This window comes from Balaenoptera ricei, chromosome 6 (assembly GCF_028023285.1).
Source record: "Balaenoptera ricei isolate mBalRic1 chromosome 6, mBalRic1.hap2, whole genome shotgun sequence".
NCBI lineage: Eukaryota > Metazoa > Chordata > Mammalia > Artiodactyla > Balaenopteridae > Balaenoptera > Balaenoptera ricei.
The window spans coordinates 103,754,934-103,768,693 of record NC_082644.1 but is presented as its reverse complement, the minus strand read 5'-3'; positions in this window follow the sequence as shown (position 1 = coordinate 103,768,693).

Genomic DNA, 13,760 nt, shown 5'->3' with positions numbered 1-13,760 from the left:
TATTTGATCATTAAGAACCTGGCAGGTCTCGCCAGGAGTTCAGGACTTCTAGCCTAGAAGTGGTTGCCATTTCCCACTTGTTCAGAAATTGTCCAACACAAGTGACTCTGAGATCTTGACCAATAGAGCCCGTCATGGAATTTTAGAGCTGACAGGATCTGCAGAGCTTATCTGCTGCAAGTTACATCATTTTAAGGATGAAGGAAGCAAGGCTCAGAAAAGTGACGTAAATGGCCCAATGCCAGACAGTAGCTAGTAGCAATGTGAGGCTAGAATGCATATCTCCTGACACCCAGCCCAGCAATCTTTCCATGTCATCCATGACTCAGTTATTTTCTTGAGCGTACGTCACATGGCAGCACTTGCCTAGATGCTGGAGAGCCAAGGCAAGAGGGAGTATGACAGGCAAGTCCCACTATCATGTTGCATATGCGTTCAGGAGGAAGGAGACACACAATGCTGAGTAAATAAAGTAGCTGAAATTAATCAGATGACTTTATTTGTAAAGTCATTAAAATATGTAACTTCCCCCCTTTTGTTTCAGGGGTGAAAAGATTAAACAAGTATAGGTGTTTATGTGGTTTTAGTGATAAGCCCCATGCGTTTTTATTGATTTTATGTTTTATGTTAAAACATCACAAACCCAAGGTAAATTGCGTATTGTATGTTGTTGGATATGTATTTAACTGATATGCATGCCCTGTCTTCCAGCACTACTGTATGAATTCCAGTCACTGTGAATGAAATGTTGTACGTGTTTAAAGTATTTAATAGATGTAACTTAATAAATTGGCATTGAAAGCTGCAGAATTTTAATAATTAGATCAATTCTTTTGTCCATCTGTTCATTTATTTTTCTTTCTAGATTAAGGTCTAAGGATAACCTCTTGGGGTTTTAAAATGCCTCTAGTTCTCCATGTATTTGAATTCAAAATGGCAACTGATTTTCACAGGTTATAATAAATCCTATGACAAATTGACTATGAAACCCCACAGATAGTGTCACTCTAGTCAGATGAGGGAAAGGAAGAGAAGGAGGGAATATACTTAGTTCCTTTTATGAATTAGGAGACTCTGTGGTTAAGTGGCTTAAACTCACACCAAACAACCCTAAAAAAAGAGAAAGAAAGGCCAGAGAGAGTCATATTAGTACTTGATGGAGCCAGAATTTGGACCCAGGTCTCTCTGAAACTACATGCTGCCACTCATGAAATGGCAATCAGCAAGAATTAAACGGGTTCAACTCATCCATCTCTTTCCATTTCCCAGAGCAGTAGTTGGAGTCACCATTGATGCTCAGCCAATAATAGGGTGGGACCATATTAAATTGCCATTTCTGTGGGTCAAAGAGGGTCACATTGAAATTTCACTTGTTTCCAGCTAATAGCTGTAGGTAAAATGAGACATGGATTAAGGGAGAAGAGGATAACGCTCTCCTCCAAAAACTCAGTCTCAAAATTTCCCCTCCCAGTGGGAAATCTAAGCATATAGTGGTGTCCTTCTGAAATTCAGTTCTCACATTTAGCTTGTACCCAACTCCTGGGAGTGATAAGAACAAAAGATTTTTTACCCTTATGTAAAGAAATGAATTATTTGCCCTGAATTTATTAAAAGCCAAATGTCTACAAAAGTCATAATGCCAGTTCTCCAGATGAAAAATATTGTTCCCCTAATCCAGCTCACCAAACACAACTTTTGCACTCAGTTCTCAAAGGGACTCTTCATCCCTAGGAACTTTAGATCAAGGAGACAAAACTGACCAATTTTTATATAGTTTGACTACCATCCCTGTTCACATTGCTTCCACTCACCCACATGTACACACCAGAATAATAGTAATAATAATAATAATAATGCTCCAGGGTGGAATTGTAGAAAACACAGTGGATTGGAGTCAACAGATCTTTGTTCCAGGCCCAGGTCTGCCAGCTGGCAAATTCTGAGGCCTTGGGCCAACCACTTCACTTCTATGAATCTCAACGTCCTCCTGTGAGAATCATGAGTAGCAGTGGATAAAGTGAGCTAAAGCCCCTTCCGTTTGTAGTTTAGAAACTGGTCTCAATATTCTATGCTTATAATGCTTGACTTTCAAACGAGCTTCCCTTTTTCAGTGTGTCGGGGGAGAGGAGAGGGTTTCTGCAAGAGAAAGCAAAATTCCCCATGTACTGTACACTTCGTGTATCTTACACTTGGCACACAGGGACTTTTTACCCCTTCGGGGCATGAAACGGAAAGGTAGCTGGAATTGAGACCTAAACTCCAGGGTCGGTGAATGCTGTTCCATGCTGGCAACACTCTCCATGCCCCTCTGCTCCCCCCACCTCTCTGATTCTCCACCGGATTTGGCAGCCCACTCACCATCCCACATAACAGGGATGGCCCCTCACGGGCTGAGGTTGGACTTTAACACTAGTGCTTAGAGCAGGCATTTTTTGTGTTCTTACCTTATGTCAGACATTGAACTCAACTCTTCAGACAGTTCATCTTACTTCCCAATGTGATGAGATTGCACTATTATCCCATTTTACATATGAGGGAAATGAAGCCTAAAAGATTAAGTTTACCTGCCCAGAATTACTCAGCTAAGTCAACATTTGAACCCAGGCAGGATAAAAGTGCCCAACTCTCAGGGTTTATTGTTAGCAGTAAATAACAATCACTGACATTTAGTGGGCACTTAGATAAGCACTGCATCATCTCATTTAATCCTCAGTCAGAGGCTGATTTCCTAGTCTCAAAACAGTAAAATACATCTGCTCCCACAGAGATTGGCATTCTCAGGAACGGACCTCCAAATCCTCCAGAGATGACTGGGTCTTCCGTTCAGTGTAATACCACTGATTGAACAACCACTCTAACCTGAGAAGGGATCCAAGGATGGCCTCCCTTGCTGAATACCACGTCCCACTTGATGTCCTAATCCTGGTACCTGGAATAGGAACACTGGCAGCAACACTGTCCTGTCAGCCCAAACTTACCCCGGCTGGGACGCCCTAAATCTGGCCACACTCATCCCTCACACCAGCTCCAGCTCACTTGATTTCCTTCTCTACTGGCCCCAGGGTCTTGGCAATATCACCACCTACCACTAGAGCCCCATTTTGCCTTTGTCTTGATTCTCCATTCTGCTTTTGTCAACCCCAGAAAGATTTAAGCACCTACCCAGGGCCAAGCACGACGCTAAGCATGTTGCAAACACAATTTCCTTTTAGCATCACAAAACACTAGAGGGTAGATACTATTACCACTATGGCTAGTTTGTAAATGAGGAATCTGAGGCTCAGTGAAGCACAGTGACTTTCTCAAAGGCACACAGCCAGAGTGATAAATCTGGATTTGGATCCATCAGTCAGTCTAATCCCAACCTCTTATCCACTGTCATGTTCTGCTTCTCTGTTTTCCCCACGTCTCTACCTCTTACCCACTGCGTGGCCTTGGCCAAGCCATCTAACGTCTCTGGGCCACAATGTGAATTTCTAAGTTCACTTGCAGCCTAAGATTCTTGGAATCCCAGCTGAGCAATGCCAGAATTGTCATCTTCCCCATATTATAGATGAGGAAGATCAGGTCTTGCTTTTTTTTTTTTTTTTTTTCACACACACACACTGTATTTTATTTTACAAGAGATAAATAGACTGACACCAAGCACTGTACATGGATGACCACAACAAAAGCAACAATGATTGCAATTACCAAACATGAAACACACTCATACTATGTCATAATATTGACATTCAGTCCAGTAATCCTCCACTGTAACAGCTCCTTTACTTTGCAGTGAAATTTGATTTGTATATTCTTTGCCTCTGAGTCCTTGTGGGATTTTTTTTTTTTTTAATTCAGACAGAAAGTCACAAAAATTATACTCATCCTCATCAGTTCACTCAGTCCCATGTAATTAATTTTTTTTTTCATCCTGATCTTTTGTTAGCACTTTAATGAGTTCGTCAGTTTTTCATTAGAGTTCTGAAAATGCTTATTCATTCAGTTCAGCAGTACAGTCAGTTACCAGAAACCTGTACTTGTCAGAGTCTTTTCCATGAATTTCTTGAAGATGAAACCCTTTTATAGGAACATATTTGCAAAAGCATCAGAGTACACCCAGAACTGTCTGTAAATGACAAAAGACTTAAAAATGACCACGGTTAAAGATTTGATGAAAGTTCATAATAACGCAGTTGACAAGAAAATTAGTTATTTCTGAGATATACATTTTAAAGTAATAACTAGGATTATTACTTATAACATTATACCAGAACATATAAGATTTTTAGAAATTTCATGTAATGTCTGAAACATTTATATTAACATATTTCCATACATATTTCCATACAAATACAAATATAAGATTTCTAGAAATTTCATGTAATGTCTGAAACATTTTATATTAACATATTTCCATACATATTTCCATACAAATACAAGATTTTTAGAAATTTCATGTAATGTCTGAAACATTTATATTAACATATTTCCATACAAATAACCCAATGAAAGTTTAGTATTAGTTGTTTTGTTTGTTTTTTTATACTGCAGGTTCTTATTAGGCATCAATTTTATACACATCAGTGTATACATGTCAGTAGGTCTTGCTTTTTAAGGGGACATCCTACCCAGAGCCCTCTCCTCTCCAGGTTGTGCGTTCATCCCAGGGGACCATGATGAACCGTCATCAAAGCCTTTCCCAGGGAGCTCTGCCCCCAAGCAAAGCGGCTTGACTGGCTTTGTGTTTATCTCATGCTTTTCAGGGCAATAGTTCTCAATTTTGACTACACTTTGGCCAGAGTTGGGGTGGCGGATGGGGCTAGATTAAAAAACCTGATGTCCAGGCAGTACCCCAGACTGATTAAATCAGAATCTCCAACAATGCAAGACAAGCAACTATTTTTTTAACTCCTAGGTAATTCCAATGTGCAGCCAGAGAGTTGAACCAGAATTTTTGAAGCACTGGCATATGAAGCAAAAAGCAAGGCCCTGAAGCTAGACAGATCTGCCTTATGTTCTCAACTCCACCCTGCTCCAGCTGTGAGACCTCAGACAGATTAGTCTAGCTGAGCCTGACTTTCCTCATCTGCAAAATGAGAATGACGATAGTGCATGCCTCAGGTGCCCTTGTGAAGATAAAGTGCGATATTGCCCATGAAGGTGCATGGCCCCTGGTCAGAGCTTAATAAATGGCGACTGTCATTCTGTCAGAAAATGACCTGGAGATTCTGCTCCCTGTATTTCTTTTCTTCCGCATTTAAGGAAGCAAAACCAAATTACGGAAATTATATGATCATAATGAAATGGGGTAAGATAAATGATGAGCTGCAGATTTGGTTATTCATTCATTCAACTGATATTTAATAAGCACCCTCAATGTGTTAGGCTCCTGCTGGGAGTTGTGAGTGAAATCGACATGGCTATTGAGCTCACCAAGCTTCCAAGCTATTGAGTTGAAATTGTGAGGGAGGTACAATAAAGGAATTAAAAAATGATAATACATTCTGATAAGCCATCATCTAAAGGAAACAAACAGGGTGCGAAGATAGAGAACAAGAGGGACCCATGTAGGTGATTCAGTGTGTCTGATTTAGTAACATTTGGACTGATGACTCCACAACACAATTACTGACTGCTAGCAAGCATGACTCACCCAGCGGGTATTGCTAATTACTAGGACTTTCAGGGGCAAAGAACAAGATGACTGAGCCCTGGCCAGCTGCCAGCTGTCCCTGAGCCAAAAGCAAATGAGCTGCACCTTGGACTCTTCTGGCATGGCTGGTAACAACCACCCTACCAATCCCTAGAACTCCATTCCATGCTCTCAGATGGGAAACATTTCTCCTGTACCACTGCATGGGGATCGAGAGCGCTTCTTGGCACTCTCTGCGGTTTTTTAGAAATGACACCCAACTGGACTTTGCTTCCTGTGCTAGGGAACTCTCCCAGTTATTGCCCTGGCACTAAGAAACACAATCTGACACCATAAAAAAAATTAGTGGCATGTATCCCTTCTCCTAAGAGTTCCATGGAGAGGAGAAGAGGGTCTGGATGACAGTAACCATTTTATAGAGAAGTAAACTGAGGCCTAGAGAGGAAACCATCAGGCCCAAGGATTCATAGGAATAAAGGGAGCCATGTCTGATCAACACCAATACAGTGTTCCCAGCCCCTATAGTGCCTCCCTAGAGGGTGTGGTCCCTGAGCAAAAGGGCCAGACATGTCCCACTCTGGAAGTCTACACAGCAAAATTAAGTCCCTGTAAGTGCTTGAGATATGATGCAGGCAGGAACAGAGAAGTAAGGACCAACACACTGGGACCTTCTCACGTCTCCACGACCTTGTCCAGTATTTTCACTGTGAGCATTTCTGCCATAGACATCTTTGCTGCAAGCATTTTTGCCACACAGCCAATTGGTTGTAAGGCAATTTTGCCATAAAAATAAAATAATAAAAAAAGAGGGACATTTAAAAGGACATGACATGTATACACTGATGTGTATAAAATGGATGACTAATAAGAACCTGCTGTGTAAAAAAATAAATAAAATAAAATTCAGAAATTCAAAAACACCAAAAAAAGCCTAAAAAAAAAAAAGGACATAATGACTTATTTACAAAACAGAAACAGACTCACAGACTTAGAGAACATACTTATGGTTACCAGAGGGAAGGGTGGGAGGCAGGGAGGTAGACTGGGAGTTTGGGATTGACATGTACACACTGCTATATTTAAAAAGGATAACCAACAAGGACCTACTGTATACCACATGGAACTCTGCTCAATATTCTGTAATAACCTAAATGGGTAAAGAATTTAAAAAAGAACAGATACATGTATATGTATAACTGAATCACTCTGATGCACACCTGAAACTAACAGAGCATTGTTAATCAACTATCCTCCAATATAAAATAAAAATTTCAAAACAACTCAAATCTTAAAAAAGGACATAATGAAACATGAAAAATGAATAACAAAGTTAAAGACTTTATTGCAAAATACAAAATATTTGAATACATTTAAAATGTGCGTAGATTCATGGCAATACTGCACAAAGAACTGATTTTATTTTGTGGGTTGTACCTAAGCACTTGTCTTCCAAGTCTTCCATTCACAGTAATATACATTTTTTGGCTTATTAATTCGTCTCCTCGTTCAGCACATCATACATTTTCCTTTTTGCTAAAATTTCTTCTGTCATTAAGAGAGATTTGCAAATACTAGGATGCATATTTGTAACCGAGCTCTGTATTGTATGGTGAAAGCCTGTTGCTTATTCTTGACATACTGGCACATGTCCGTTGATAGACATCCCATGGGAAAGGTGGGTTCAACTCTGTGCCTTCAAAGCCCTTGGCCCATTTCATCTCCAATGTAGGGTGTTTCAAAATAAGAAACCAACTCTTGGGGCAAACCATCATGCTCTGTCAACTTGATAAAGCCATCAATAACGTCGCTAACTGGGAAGAACGCTATTCATTCCCACCACTTGAAACCAAACTGTCAAGCCAAACTGTCAACCAGTTATTTTATCTTTCACAGCAGAATTGCCTTACCATCAATTTGTTATGCGGCAAAAATATTTTCGGCAAAAAGTCTCATGGCAAAGATGTTTATGGCAAAGAAGCTCACAGCAAAAATACCTAGAACCCCCTAGGATATTCTCCCTGTCCATATATTCATGAGCCCTAGCACTTCAGAGGCACCGCCATCCTCCACCAAGTGTCCAAAAGAAGAAAGAAGGAAGGACGGGGAGGGGGAAGGGGAGGGGAGGGAAAGGGAAGGATATCTGCCATTACTGAGCACCTCCCCTGAGGCAGGCGTGACACAAGGTGCTTTACCCTTGTTAACTCATTTAACCTTACCTAGAAGATAGGTATTAATATTCCCGTTTTACACATGAAGGAACTGAGGCTTAGAAAGCTGTAAGAAAATTGACCACTGCTGTTCACCTCGTAAGTAATAGAACTCAGCTTTCAGAGGCCTTCTTCCTTCCAGGGTTTACATTTCTGACCCGACGCAATCTTCTAACCCGATTTCCCCCACGGTCACTCCCAGGAAATGGCTTAAATAGCAATTGATGGCTCAGCGTTAACTCAAAAGAGTGTGAGCCAGTCAACAGTTGCTCCAGATGGACCAGGCTAATCATTAGGATTATTCAGGAAGACAGAAAAGTAGCCCCCGATTGAATCAGACAGACGCTCTAAGCAATGTTCCATGGCTTTGGTAAATGAAGAAGGAAGCTATGAAGAGAGTACTGAAAAACACTGGACATTTGCCTGTGCTTTCCCCATAGTCCCCCAAAGTGAATCCTGAAAGGTTAAAAGTGGTTTCATCACAAGTGTGCTTGTCAATTTCATAAAACGGGGAAGAAAAAGTCATTCGTGGGGAACTTAAGCCTTCTTTCTGCAAAGGTGAACACCGGGCCCCAATTCATAACCACAGAGGGAAGAAAATGAAGCCCCTTACAGTACAGCATAGAAAAGCAAGAGCAAGAGGCTAGAGACATGGGGTCCCTGTAATGCCCCACCGCATGCCCTTATCCAGGTCACTTAACAAAATTACTGTGCACTCATTCAACCAACATCAGCACCTAGTTCTAAGCACTACCCTGAGAGAACAAAGATAAAGAAGACATTGCGGGGCTTCCCTGGTGGTGCAGTGGTTGAGAATCTGCCTGCCAGTGCAGGGGACGCGGGTTCGAGCCCTGGTCTGGGAAGATCCCACATGCCGCGGAGCAACTGGGCCCGTGAGCCACAGCTACTCAGCCTGCGCGTCTGGAGCCTGTGCTCCGCAACAAGACAGGCCGCGATAGTGAGAGGCCCGCGCACCGCGATGAAGAGTGGCCCCCGCTCGCCGCAACTAGAGAAAGCCCTCGCACAGAAACGAAGACCCAACACAGCCAAAAATAAATAAATAATAAATAAATTTTAAAAAAAAACAAATATTACTTATACTTGAAAAATACTGAATTAAAAAAAAAGTTTAAAAAAAAAAAAAAGGAGACATTGGGACTTCCAGTTCTAGCCATGCAGAGTAATGACTAAAAGACTTCCTGTCATAACAGCTATAAAACTGGACTAAGTATATGAAGCAACTGCTTTTGGGCATTGGACAACATAGGGCTGTGATCTTGAGAGAAAGGAAATATGTGAGATGCGCTCCACATTCATCTCAGCTTCCTGCCTGTGCAGTTTGCAAACAGTGACCCAGGGAAGTGGTGCCCAAAGAGAAAGCAGCAGTCTTACAAAGTAGAGGAAACAGCAGGTTTGGGGACAGCTAGAATTTGTGCGGAAGGATACAGGAAAGAAGGATGTTGTGTAGAGAAGCTGCAGAAATCTTCATGCAGGTCCCTTTGGTTGAATATTAAACTGTGCAAACGCAGAAGCATCACAGCAAACAGCTACAGGGAGCTTAAGAGCTGAATGGAGATTACAGAAGTCACACACTATTGTGATATGATGGAATTCTGACCAACCACAGTAGAGACAGATGACTGTAAGCCCAGGCATTCAGCTGAGACCCTAGAAAGACCACATTTAGGAATAGGATAAATGTTAGTAGACATTAGTCTCATCCTAACAAGCCCTTTGAACATGCCTTGACAGGATCAAGACTTCCAGAAACAAAACAAAACAAAACAAAACAAAACAAACAAAAGAGAACACAAAAAAGCTCAACATTTTTCAAAGTAAGACAACAAAAATCCAGGCTCTCAACAACCTAGCATCCATAATATCCAGCATACAATAAAAATTACCAGACATGGGCAAAAGTCAGGAAAAATGTGACTTGCAGCCAGAAAGAAAAAAAAAAATCACTGAAACATACCCAGAGATGGCAGAGCTGTTGGAAATAGGGGACAATATCTATTTGATATTACATATATGGTCATTGTTTTAAGTCAAAAGATGGACATGACAAGTAAACATCTGGACTCTCAGTAAATAACTGGAAACTATAAAAACAATCAAAAGAAGATTCTAGCACTGAAAAATACCACATCATAAATTTCAAAATTTGCTGGATGGGTTTAACAGCTTAATGGACATTGCAGAAAAAAAAATATTGGTGAACTCTAAGACAGGTTAATAGAAATTAACCAAATTAAGACAGAAGAAGAAAAAGTACTGAAAATATTAACAGAAACCCAGTGACCTGAGGGACAAAATCAGGTCCAATATATGTTTAATGAGAGTCCCCAAAAGAGAGAAGAAAATTCATTGAAGCAGAAAATATACATGAAATAATAGCAAAATTTTTCCAAATTAGATGGAAAAAAAACAACACATGAACCAAAGAAACTTAAAGCCACCAACAGGATATGTTTTTTAAAAAGAAAGAAAGAACACCAAACGAAGGTTATCATATTCAAATGAATGGAGAAGAGAAAAATCTTAAAGCAGTCAGAGAAAAATACACATTACATTCAGGGAAACAATGATAGGAATGACATCCGATTTCTCAACAGAAACAAGACAATGGAATAACATCTTTAAATTGCTGACGGAAAAAATATATCAACACACAATTCTGTATTCAGTGAAACTCTCCTTCAGAAATGAAGGCAAAATAGAGATTAGATTGCAGCATGGGAGACCCGAGAGAATTTCAGTAGTCTAGGTTTGCCTGTGGATGAAATGAATCGCGACTCTCAAGCTCTGAGGTTAAAATCTCAGGGAATGAAAGAGATGATGATAACTTTACTGACCCACCATGAGAAGGGCAATTTCTTCTAGTTGTTCACCCAGAAATAGCTTTTGACTAGCAAAATTTTTTGAAAACTTTTTCTATGGAAAAAGATTCTTTGGGAACCTTAACAAAAGCCACAAAAAGGCACATTTCTTGGGGGACAATGAATGAAGAGAGACTGCATGGGAAACTTCTCATCATTCAGTGTTCCAGCTTATGGTACAGAGAAAATCTGGACAGGGTTTTTTTCATGGAAACAATGAAGTAAATGTGATACTGCCTCTGTGATCAGAAAGCATTGTGTGAACTGAGTAACTAGGATTCCCTTTTTAAAATACCCCAGAGAATTTCACTAGGGTAATTTTCCTGTGATTGACAACATATCAACAGAAAGGACCTATGGGCTTGATATCGTTTTAGGAGGCCAATGCATTCAGCTCATTCATTCACCCAGTATTTGTTGAGTGCTTACCTTGTACCAGACAGTGTTCTATGTGTCATGACTATAACCATTAACAACATAGGCATGGTCTCTGCTCTCAAGAAGCTAACATTCTAGTAGGGTGGGAGTGGAGAATCTTTTAAAAACACAATTTGGATAGTACACATGCTCTATATGGGCAATAGGAGCCATGGAGAGAGTGATGGAGTTGGGGACAGAGATCTTAAAAAAGGAGATGATGATGATGATTCCGGGGGGTCGGGGAGAGGGATAGATTGGGAGTTTGGGACTGACATGTACACACTGCTATATTTAGAATAGATAACCAACAAGGACCTACTGTAAAAAAATAAATTAAAAATTTAAAACAAAAACAAAAAATAAAATAAATTTTAAAAATCTATCAAATGGAATGGAGGTTAATTGCAAAGATTTACGTGTACTCCTAGAAGTCATCAAGTCTCTCAACTGAAGTAGTTGAGCACCTGGGCCCCAGTGCTAATCCCCCAGGTGAATTGTGGCCTCTTCCTAATTCTATAGGTAATAAAGCCCTAGTTGAAGAATTTTCAAATGCTGAAACACAGAATCTGGACACCTGGAACAAGTTGATCTGGACTTTTTATAGTTGACAGTCTTGGTATTCAGGTACCAGTGGACTCTTCAGAAGCTACCCTAGGTCTTTTGGACCACAATTCCCAGCAGCAGCTCTTTCAGGGCACTGATGAACTAACATTTCAGCAGGTAATACAGCTCAGCTGTAGCAATAGGCAATAGCTCCAGTTCAGCAGCCATACATAGGAACACTTCGAAGCCTGAACGAAAGGCAACTAGATTCCATATGGCTACAAGTAAACTGAAAAGAATCTACTGTTGTCTCAGATGGCCCATAGAGACCATCCTTCTCACCCATGTTTTTATCAGTCATTATTCAAAGTCATCCAATTCATTGATTACCTCATTAGTGAAGATTTCCCTGAAACTCTACATATAGCCCTGCATCTCTTTTGTTTCCTTCATATCACCTTGCATAGTTTATTTTTAAGTGCTTATAAGGCAGAACATATGCATTTTTACTGCAGAATCCCAGCAGTTAACACAGTGCCCTAACTATAGTGACTATGTAACAAAAATGTGTTGAATGAATACTCAACTGGAAAATAGCTTACTGAAAGGCAGAAATGCAGATATTATACATCTTTAAATATTTACACTAAGTAGTTTTATAGTTTTTAATTATAGCCAGTCTGTAAGATAAAATTTTAAGTTGAAATTGAAGTATAAAGGTATAAACATTCTACAAAGAATGTTAATTCTATTCCTGAGGTATACGAAAACTATGAAACATATAAAAATATTTCAGCTTAAACTTGATCACCAAAAAAAGTCTTTAAAGCCACAATATATCTGCACTTTCTTCTCCTTAATGGAGAGTTCCATATGCTGAATTTTAAGCACACATGAATTTCATTTTGGTAACCTTAAGAATTTGAATTTTCATCTAACTGAATAACTTCAATTGGTTGATAGTTATAAAAAAAGAGTTAAATTGAGAGCAGAGGAATATAATGTTTTTGGAATTAAAGCAGACCTTAGCTTTCACGAAGACTTGATGAAGATGGAGACAACTGAGAGGGTGTAACACAGAAGAAGATCCAGAAAAGAGGAACTCCAGATTTTCTTGACATTTGTAAACTTTTGGGTAGAGGACCAAAACATGCATGCACATACCACACACATACACCTATTTACACACACCTCTTGAGATGTGCATTATCACATAAACAATTGTACCAGCATCATGTTGGAACTAAAGAAAGGAGAAAAATGTATCTAATAAGCAGTGTGAATGCTAATTGGAAATTAATAGTATTGGATATTTTGATGGCCAAGATGGAATATAAATGAGTGATTACAGAATAGAACTACAAATTGCTTCTCATTTCCTTAAAATGTTATTAATATTGTCATTATTTGGTGTACTGCCTTTTTTTTTTTTGTCTTTGTGAAAATAAAAATACTTAAATGGGCATAATGGGGACTTCCCTGGCAGTCCAGTGGTTGAGACTTCACCTGCCAGTGTGGGGACAGGGCAGGAGGGTCGATCCCAGGTCAGGGAGCTGGGATCCCACCTGCCTCACACCCAAGGAGCCAAGGCATGGAACAGGAGCGGTATTGTTACAAATTCAGTAGAGACTGTAAAAATGGTCCACATCAAAAAAAAAAGGGGGGGAGGGGAATAATGAAGGCAAAATAAACCATTTAAAATATACAGAAACTGAGAATTTATCAGTAGTAGATCTGCACTGAAAGAAATATTAAAGGAATTTCTTCAGGTTTGTGGGAGATGAAACCACAGGAAACAAAGATCTGTGCAAAGAAATGAAAACACCAGAAATGGCAAATATAAGAGGGAATATAAAAGAAATTTTCCCTTATTTGTTAATCTTTTAAAAGACCGTTGACAGCTCAGTGTTCTGTGATGGTCTAGTTGGGTGGGATGGGGAGGGGAGGGAGGTCCAAGAGAGAGGGGATGTGTGTATGCATATGGATGATTCACTTCACTGTGAGGCAGAAACTAACACAACATTGTAAAGCAATTATACGCCAATTAAAAAAAAAAAGACAATTGACTTTAAA